Source organism: Crotalus tigris, unplaced genomic scaffold, assembly GCF_016545835.1.
Source record: "Crotalus tigris isolate CLP2741 ecotype Arizona unplaced genomic scaffold, ASM1654583v1 scf7180000018829.1913635, whole genome shotgun sequence".
Lineage (NCBI taxonomy): Eukaryota > Metazoa > Chordata > Lepidosauria > Squamata > Viperidae > Crotalus > Crotalus tigris.
In genome coordinates this window covers 817,585-827,914 of record NW_024097219.1, presented here as the reverse complement: position 1 = coordinate 827,914, position 10,330 = coordinate 817,585, and the positions used below count along the sequence as shown (strand labels likewise).

At 44.5% G+C, this 10,330-nt stretch overlaps 1 long non-coding RNA gene across 1 annotated transcript; it reads left to right on the top strand.

Moving 5' to 3' along the window:
• Positions 1–380: 380 nt before the first annotated feature.
• Positions 381–5,733, top strand: LOC120314048. The gene is made up of 3 exons (XR_005558327.1): positions 381–538; positions 3,683–3,794; positions 5,492–5,733. It is a non-coding gene; the product is annotated as an uncharacterized LOC120314048 (long non-coding RNA).
• The last annotated feature ends 4,597 nt before the right edge of the window (positions 5,734–10,330 follow it).

Genomic DNA, 10,330 nt, shown 5'->3' with positions numbered 1-10,330 from the left:
AATTCTTAATTTGCAAAGGAGGAAGTTCCATCCCCTAGAGGCAACTTTCATTTCCATAATATGCAGAACCATGCGGACTACACAGACATTGCTTACAACATGATAGCAATGTTCCAATATCTCAGGGGCTGCCACAAAGAAGAGGGAGTCAAGCTATTCTCCAAAGCGCCTGAAGGCAGGACAAGACGCAACGGGTGGAAACTAATCAAGGCGAGAAGCAACCTAGAACTAAGAAGAAACTTCCTGACAGTTAGAACAATTAACCAGTGCAACAACCTACCTCCAGAAGTGGTGAATGCTCCAACACTGGAAGTTTTTAAGAAGAGACTGGATAGCCATTTGTCTGAAATGGTGTAGGGTTTCCTGCCTGAGCAGGGGGTTGGACTTGATGACCTCCAAGGTCCCTCCCAACATCATCATCATCATCATCATCATCATCATCATCATTATTATTATTACTTTCAAGTTACAAACTTTTGCCGATATGAAGAACCCTGTCTGCAACTCCAACCTAAAATGTGCCAGACGTTAGGAAAAGGTTAGTTCACCGTGCACTATATACATATACTTGTTTGGATTTGGGAGCAAAGTAGACATATGAACAGCCTCTCATCCTGTTTGTAAGTAAAACAATGTCTGAATGGTGTAAAGCTGTGGCAGAGTTGGGGACAAGACTTGTTCTGCTGTGGCACAACTGCCACCAATAGCAAATGTTAGGGAGAAGAGGCAATGATGAATCCTCCCAGCTGCTTCTCATAGAAGTCTTAGACTGTTTCTTGCATTGGACAGAATAATAGCATACAGGTTATCCTCCGCCCTGAAAGTAGTCTGTGTCCTCAAGGGGATGAACACCCTTCCACTGTCCGTATTTGAGTAAGGAGCATGAGCCTGTCCAGTTTCTGTCCTTGAATAAGGGGAGGGAAGTGACAATCTGCCAACTTTTGGAAGGGATATACGTAACTCAAGACATCTATGTATCAGTCATCTATCTATGTTCATTCTATAACATGGTGCCTGGGTGGCACATATTTGTCCCTTTTGAATCTCCCATGCTGTGTTTGCCCTTATGAACAAGTCCCCCTTGTAAAGAAAGAGACACATGTTTGATCTCTGACCCAGCATTTTATTGCACCAATATAAGAAAATTGGAAAGACTGAACTTAATTCTGGCCAAGAGAGCACCATGGGAGGCAAGCATAGATACTTTGTTCACCTCCACCACTTGTGATCTTGACTTTGCACTCTGTTACTTGGGCCACTCTATCAATTATTGCCGGGTGACCTGGGGTGCAGATGTCTTATATATCATTGAGGTACTTTCATGGCCTTGTAGAATCATAATCAGAAAGAGCCTGAAGAATATCAATGTTTTTTCTGAACTGTCATCAAATATTTAAGTAGATGTAGCTGAGCTCATGTACAATGAATGGTTGGTTTCCGTGATACTGTCTGTTGCTCACTTATAGTGTTTAAGTAAGTGGGAGATCATTATTAAATGCTGTTGCATTAGCCAAGCCACCACAGGCTGCCAAATAAAGCACAGGAAGACATGGATTAATAAACAATGCATGATGTCTGCACAGAAGCTGGCCACCAGCACTGCTGTTCTCCCCAAAGCATCAGGAGATCCAAGCAGGCAGGTGCTGCCAAAATGCAGATTTTCTGTGAGGCTTGCTTTCTTGTTCCTTCTTCTTGCCAGATTTCTAGCTCCATATAGTTACCAGGAGTTGACTTGATAGGCAAAGTTCCATGAAAATTCTTTGAAATTCCATGGAATTAAGATTCATCGTCCTCTCTTCACTGGGATCTCTGGAATATTGTCTGACCTAGCAGAGTGAAAATTTTCACTTAATAAAGGGCAAGAAATGATTGATTAAACCAAATCTCTTTTTTTATCCCTATCATATTAACTTGGGGTTCTTTCACACTGCAGCATAAACTACTGTTACTCCGAGTGGGAGCTGGCAGAAAGGTATGCCAGCTTAAAGAAGGCATGATGACATTTCCAGCCCCCTTTTGCTTTGGCAATAAATCAAAGCCGCAGGCTGTCTGCACAAGAACAGGGAAAAGGAGAGGGGCGAGGTCGGGAAAACTTAATTTGGTGCAGAAGGAGACCTACTAGTCTTTATTGTTGCCTGATCCCATAGCATGATTACAGGATGGGCACCGAAGGACCCATTCACTGCCTCCTCTCCCCCTACTCCCTTCATTCATGGCAAACTCAGTTCTACCATCTATGGCAAGAAATGCCACATGCGGGGGGGGGGGGAAGAGGGCCACATGCGGGGGGGGAAGGGGGGGTGCAGGACTTCTGCTGTTAATTCTTACATCACAGAGTGATGTAATTGTGTCAAAGTCTGCTGGGTTAGAGAACTGGCAGCAAAGGAATTTTCTTTCTAGCACTACATAGGCGCCAGGAAAAGAAGATCAGGAGGGGCAGAGGTTCCCTTGGGACCCCAAAGACCTGATTTTTCCGTAGAAAATCCCCTTTTTCTTCCTTGGGGGTAGGGAAACCTCCTCTGTACCTGGCGTCACCCTAGTTAATCCTACTCATTCCTTTAATGAGATGCTTCTAGCTGAAAAGCTGCTTCTACCCGTCTTCTCTTTCCATGTGGGAAGTGGGAAGCTCAGCCCTTCAGATGCCACTCTGTGAGAGGAATTGAAGAATTTAGGTTGGCAAGAGAAATGTGAGATGCCTTTCTGGCTCTTGAGGGACTTTGGCCTTTCCTGCTACCAAAATAGAAAATGGCCCTAAAAACCAATGGCCAGATACGGGCAGGGATGTGCCCACTACAATGTTGGGTGGCCAATAGGAGCATGGTAGACCCCCTACCTCTTATTTAAAATATTTATATGGCTGCCCACCTTAAGCAACTCTGAGTGGCTCACCATAAAACCAATAAATAAAATAATCATAAAACGGGAACACAAACACTGTGCCGTAATTGTCTCCTTGGGGTGCCCCACAGCAGGCTCAAATTGCCTCTTTCCATATTATCTGCATGGGTCAGGACTGAGTTGAACATGACACTGTCTCTTCATGGCCATTAAATACATTTATTGCAGCATCACTGGACCATGGATAGCAAATTGTGCAGAAATAAACTTTTGTATTTTTTTTTTCCAGCCAGAAAAATGGCCAAGACCAAAACAATGCGAGTGAATGATATGTTTTCAACCAATGGCTAGTACTCTACCAGTATAAAAAAAGCCAGCTTGATATAGTGGTTAAGGAGCTGGCCTAGAAACCAGGAGAATCTGAGTTCTAGTCCTGCCTTAGGCATGAAAGCCAGCTAAGTGACTTTGGGCCAGGCACTCTTTCTCAGCTGAACTCTGAATAACCCTCACAGGGTTATTGTTGTTAGGCAGAAAATATGAGGAAGAAGGAATATTAGATATGTTTGCTGCCTTGAATTATTTATAAAAATAATGAAAGCAGAATAAAAATAAAAATGTCCTTTACTGTGCAAACCTTGCGAACGTGACAACTTCCATTCTGCATGAAATCTGAAAACAGTACAAGTTGGAATAATACAAGAAAGGTTTATAAGTCTAAACTACACTGAGCTCTTCATTACACTAGACGTTCAACCAAGGAAAGGTTCTGTCAGCTTCAAAAATCATTCTTTATGCTGGGTAACCAATATAAATACTCAAAACTTTAATTTGTTCTGACTGGCAGGAACCCTCCAAGGATTTCAAGATAAGAAATATTCCAACTCTTGCTAGCTGTCAGTCTTTACGGAATGAAATGATGTTAAAGTCTCTCAGTAAACCAAGTGTTCCACTGCTAAGTAAGTAGTAATGTTCTTTCTCTCATTCAAGGTGGGCTCTCCTATTTGCTTAAAGCATTCGTTTAAGAGTTTAGGTTAAGCTTGCCAATACTCAAAATGTGCCCATATCAAAAAGATGGACATATAGGAAAAGTTTATTGAATGCAGTATAATATGAAGTTATTATTTATCCGTATTTTATGAATCTTCATTGTAATCCTATGCGTGTTTGCTCAGAAATGGTATTGCTTTCAATGGAGCTTCTGCTAACAGGCATTTGTTTAACTCAGTGGTGGCGAACCTATGGCACGGGTGCCAGAGGCGGCACTCAGAACTCTCTCTGTGGGCACGCGCGCCGTTGCCCCAGTCCTAGGCCTTCAGCTGGGTTTTATAAAACCTTTTCGCTTTAGGCCTCCACCGCCGTGTGCAAAAAAAAAAGTTTCAATCAATCAGTCAATTTCAACTTCTTGCGGGAAAAAAAATCTTGCAAAGTTGGAATTGATTGATTGAACTTTTTAGTCCCACCCAGTCTGCCATTACCACTGCAGCCACGCCCAGCCAATGGGCCACACCCACCCAGTACCCGACAATGCGTAAGTGGGTTTTGGGTTGCAGTTTGGGCACTCGGTCTCTAAAAGGTTCGCCATCACTGGTCTAACTTGTATCAATTTGTATTATAACTTCAAAAAGGTCACCTGTGAAGTAAAGTAAATTCAGTGGAAAAAGATTATATCTTCCTGTGTAGAGCAGCCATCTGGTCATCAATCTGATGGCTGTCTACTCAGCATATTATTTCAGTGAGGCATCACCTATCACCTGCCCTAATCTTCAAGAAATATATGAAAGATGAACCTGTCCCTCATATTTACCTTGCCAGCCTTCTCTTAGCTTTCTCAGCTTGCATTCTTGCTTTTAATTTACCATTTAAATGTGGCTGGACTCCTTGCTAATAAAGCAGGAAAATTCTCCAAAATAATTGTTTCATGAAATGTTAACAGTTGGTTTCTCGTGCATATGAAACTGAGTGTAAATCCCATTGTGATATAATGTAAATATAGATGGTTGGGATTTGGCTGGGAAAAAAAATCATATGTTGATGGAATGTGATTTATTATGGAGGGAACATTGCCAGCTTGAGCATCATAAAAATTAAGTTCCAGTTCATTCAGCTAGATAAACTCTGTATATGTTAGCCATTTGTGTGAGACATACCTTATTAGTCAGAAAAGACTCTTGTTAATAAGCAGAGGTTCTGAAATATATTTTATTGTGAGGCTTCCCCGTTTTGTCCTCCTTTTCTCTATAACCATCTGTTTCCAAGCTTTCCTTTTTGGTGCTAGTTATCAAAGGCCTTGTTAAATAAGCTTCTGCTTATTATACATTCACATTTAAGGGTTGTTGCAGCTTTGTTAAAAGAATCAGTTGTGAAAATAAGGTCAAGGTTTTCTTGGAAACAGCCACCTGTCAGTGCTGAAGGGACCAGGAAGGTGGGAAAACATCAGTTCTGTTCTGCCATTGTAATCTCCAGGAGTAATAATGACAGACTTGCCTTTAAATTAGCAGGTTGGCTTAAGGTATTCTGGTGCCTAAGGCAGAAAAATCTATCTGGACCCCCTAGATAACTCAGGATACTTTTAGTGTGCAGTTGCCAAGCCTCGTGTACAGAATATTTTAGAAGGATACAAATGCAATATTTCAATGTTTTTTGTGTCTTCCAGTTTTATTACACGCAAAAATGCAAAGTGGAAGAAATGGTCCAGTTGCACAACATCCTTTGGTTATATTGTGAGCCGAGCATCTGGAAGTGCTTATAGAGCTGCTCTGAATGCCAGTTGTCCTGGGATTAGTGAACAGAAATAAAATTAATAGTAGTTTTATTCCCTGGTCAGGGGAATTAAAGGCCACAAGGAAGATTTACCCACTGCCTTCCCAGAAAAATATGGCAAAGAAAAAAATAAAGTGATCCATCCATCAGCCAAAAAAGAAGAGACACAATAAGATATTTGCTTTCTGCATCCCTACCTCTGCCAGTTGCCTGCAGAACCAAGGGGATGAAAATAAACTTTGACTGGATCAAGTGTGTGTGTGTGTGTGTGTGTGTGTGTGTGTGTGTGTGTGAGAGAGAGAGAGAGAGAGAGAGAGAGAGAGAGAGAGAGAGAGAGAGAGAGAGAGAGAGAGAGATCTTTTTACTTTTAAACTCCACTCGGTAAACATTTTGTCGAAAGAGAGGATATATGTTTTCAAAATGAGGAATGCTATACACACATAAGACATGATCTACTGGGGTTTATTGGTAGCCACATTGAATGGGGAATGCCTAGAATTAGGCATGAGATATGTAGAACTTCAAGCTGATTTTATGTACAAAAATCTCTTTATAGATAATGCTTTTTGTGTCACATTGGACAACCATTCTGCCATTACTAAATTCATATTACTAGAGGTCTATGGCTGCTCTTGCTTCACAACTAAGGCCACAATGGAATTGAAGCAACTTATGGTATCCAAGGAGCCAGCAGTGTAAAGGAAATGTAAGGGGAAATAATCCAACCTACTACTTCTCAAATGCACACCAAATCTACTTCCTAGGAAGAATTCTGTGTTCTTCTAAACTGCATTTCCCACATCAGTGTTCATTACAAATGACTTAGCTGGAAAGCTCTGGTAATGTCTGAGCTTTCTGATCTCTCAGTTCATCACCCTGTCTCCCAAAGTAGGGAGTTCACTGAAGAGATTTGGGAAGCTTTCTCAGATTCCTCAGCTCATATCACCCTGTCACCTAAACCAGTGGTTCTCAACTTGTGGGTCGGGACCCCATTTGGGGTCGAATGACTATTTCACGGGGGTCACCAAACCATGCTGTCCGCCATTTTTTTCCCTTTTCCCTAGCTGTCCTACTCCCTCTTATTGGTGGCCACACCCACTTGGGGGTCACCGCAACATGGGGAACTGTATTATGGGATCACGGCATTAGAAAGGTTGAGAATCACAACCTACTACTTGACAAGATAGAAAAATGTGGGGTAGACAGAACCACCACCAGATGGATCCGTAGCTGGCTGACCGGCCGTACTCAGCGAGTGGTCCTCAATGGAACTGCATCTATATGGAGGGAAGTGTGTAGTGGGGTGCCCCAGGGCTCTGTTCTGGGCCCAGTACTCTTCAACATCTTCATCAACGATTTTGATGAAGGGATAGATGGGGAACTCATCAAATTTGCAGACGACACCAAGCTGGCAGGAATAGCCAACACTCCAGAAGACAGGCTTCAGATACAGAAGGATCTGGACAGACTTGAACACTGGGCACTAACTAACCAAATGAAATTCAATGGTGAAAAAAGCAAGGTTCTACATTTAGGCAAGAAAAACCAAATGCACAAGTACAGCATAGGTGGCACCATGCTCAATAGTAGTAACTGTGAGAGGACCTCGGAGTCCTAGTAGACAATCAGTTAAATATGAGCCAGCAGTGTGCGGCAGCTGCCAAAAAGGCCAACACAGTACTAGGCTGCATTAACAGAGGGATAGAATCAAGATCACGCGAAGTATTAATACCACTCTTCAATGCCTTGGTAAGGCCACACTTGGAATACTGCATCCAGTTTTGGTCACCACGATGTAAAAAAGATGTTGAGACTCTATAAAGAGTACAGAGAAGAGCAACAAAGATGATTAGGGGACTGGAGGCTAAAACATATAAGGAACGTTTGCGAGAATTGGGTATGTCTAGTTTAACGAAGAGAAGGACAAGGGGGGACATGATAGCAGTATTCCAATATCTCAGGGGCTGCCATAAAGAAGAGGGAATTAAGCTATTTTCCAAAGCACCTGAAGGCAGGACAAGAAGCAACGGGTGGAAACTAATCAAGGAGAGAAGCAACCTAGAACTAAGGAGAAACTTCCTGACAGTGAGAACAATTAATCAGTGGAACAGCCTGCCTCCAGAAGCATTAAATGCTCCAACACTGGAAGTTTTTAAGAAGAGACTGGACAGCCATTTGTCCGAAATGGTGTAGGGTTTCCTGCCCGAGCAGGGAGTTGGACTAGATGACCTCCAAGGTCCCTTCCAACTTTACTACTATTACTATTACTAAACTATCTGTTCGCTGAAAATTTTTTTGGAAGATGCCTATAAAAGATGTGAGCTGGGGAGGTTTAGAAATACCTTTCTTCTTTTTGCCTGCAAACTCTCGGCTGCTTTTGTTTTGTCTCTGTTCTGTCTCACGAAAAGAGGCATTGAGACAAAGCAACGAGTTCCAACAGTTCTCCTTTATTGCAAACACCAACAGAACAGGTTTTAAAATGGTATGGCCCCCTTTTATAGCCCCCCTGCACAATACCTTGCTGGCCAATCATTGCAAAGGATCTTTTCCCACCATGCGTATGCAGGCAAGGCTGGGAGCAGCCTTTCTTGTCCGGGGCATCCACATGGTCTGCCCGGGCCAATTGCTGCAGCCTGGGCCTACGGCACAGGACATAACACCCCTCCCCCCTTGACTAAAATAATAAGGCACACTTATTATTTTAAATACTCCAACACTCCATTGCATTGCTTACATTGCATCTATATATACACAACCCTACAGTCTTGTTACCGCCATGCTCTCACTCCCCTTGAGCTGCAATACTTAACCCAGACTACTAGGCCTGCCTATGAACTGACAAGGACCGTACATAGTCTTGTAAGTGTTTGGGAGGACCTCTGGCCTGCCCTGATCTTCTCATGGCCGGTGCGTGTGCCTGGCCTGCCAGCTCGCCTGCCAGGCTAGGCAGACCAGGACTTTGTTGCCCCAAAGACCCAGAGGACTTGTCTTGCTTAAGCTTCAGCCCCGCTTGGCGGAAACAGTTCTCAGTCTTTCGGCTAAATTGTCAGCTGAGTCCCCAGCGATGAGGACATCATCAAAGTACGAGCAAATGCCAGGGATATTTCGGAGCATTCGCTTCATTACATTCTGGAAGATGCCGGGGGCCACGTTTACTCCAAATTGCAATCTTTTTATCTTGAATGCCCCCCTGTGAGTCACTATAGTTTGGGCCTTGGCCGTTTCATCAACTGGCAATTGTTGATAGACCTGAGCCAGGTCAAGCTTAGCAAAGATCTGGCCCCCCTTGAGGGAGGCTAGAATGTGACTGACCACTGGTACTGGATACGCATGCTGCTGCAGCGCTTTGTTTAAGAGTGCACTTGTAGTCCGCACAGATTTGGACTTCACCATTGGCCTTCAGTGGCATAACTATGGGCGTTTCCCATGGACTACTGTTCATAGGCTCTAAGATACGCTGCTGAATCAGTTTATCGAGCTCTGCATCTATTTTACCCTTTAAGGCAAAGGGCACCCTGCGTGGCTTGATTCTAATGGGGGCTATGGCTGGGTCTAGCCTCAGAGAAATAGGAGGGCCTTTGTAGGAACCAAGTTCTGGACTAAACACATCTGCAAACTCCTTGCAGACACCAGCCAGGCCTGTTGTTTGCACATTGTGTATTCCAGTCACCTGAATTCCCAGGGCCTCAAACGAGTCCAATGAGACTCGTATGGTCTCCCCAACCACAACTACATCCAGTAGCCCCTCAAAATTCCTACGCTGCACCTTGAGTGTGGCCTCCCCCCTCACGTTGACTCTGGAATTTTGGAAATCTGTGAGGATGAGGTTTGACGGCCTGGGTTTCACCCGTAGGCTGCTTTTGCTGCAGATCTTGTTAAAGGTGTCTAGGGAGACGATTGATAGAGCAGACCCAGTGTCCAGCTCCATCAACAAGGGGGGACCCCTTGCAACTTCACGTCGATGTGAAGCTTCTTCCTAACTGGCCTGTGGACCCCCGTTCTAAAAATGCTCCTACATGACGCGCAGAAGCCCACCCTGTTCTGGCTGGGGACCCTGGTACCTTTCTGAGGCAATTCTTCTGGGTAATGTTCCTTCTTGCAACCCAAACAGAGGCAATGTGGCCTTGCCTACCACAGGCCCTGCAGATGGCGGAGTGGAAATGGCAGTATGCGCGGCGATGGTAACCTCCACACCCGATGCACTGAGGGGATGATGCTGGCTGGGCCTTCCCTCCGTGAGGCCTTCTCCCTGGAGTCTGATGCAGCCAGTGCACTTCCAATTCTGGATCCTGTTTGGATTCTTCGTGAGCAACCTCTTGATGGACGGTGGCTGGAACTTGAGGGGGCTTGGCGAGCTGCAAGGCCTTCACAGCTCCGCCTGCTGCTTCTTCAGCTGAAACTTCCCTCAGGGCATCTTGGAACATGAGACCTTCCTTCGTGAAGAGCTTCTGCTGCAACTCCCTGCTTCGCAGGCCACAAACCAGCCGATCCCTCAGTCTCTCCTCCAAGTCTTTGAATTCGCAAGGCCTAGCTGCTTGTCGCAAGGCCGTAACAAACTCTGCTGCAGACTCACCAGGCCTCTGGTCCCTCTGCTCGAACGCGTGTCGCCAGGCAATCACTGAGAACTTGGGTTCAAAATGCTCTCAAAGCATCCTCTTCAATTCTGTGTAGGTGATTGATTCCAGTGCTGCTGGGGCGACCAGATTCTCCGCAATCTCAAAGGTCTCTTGCC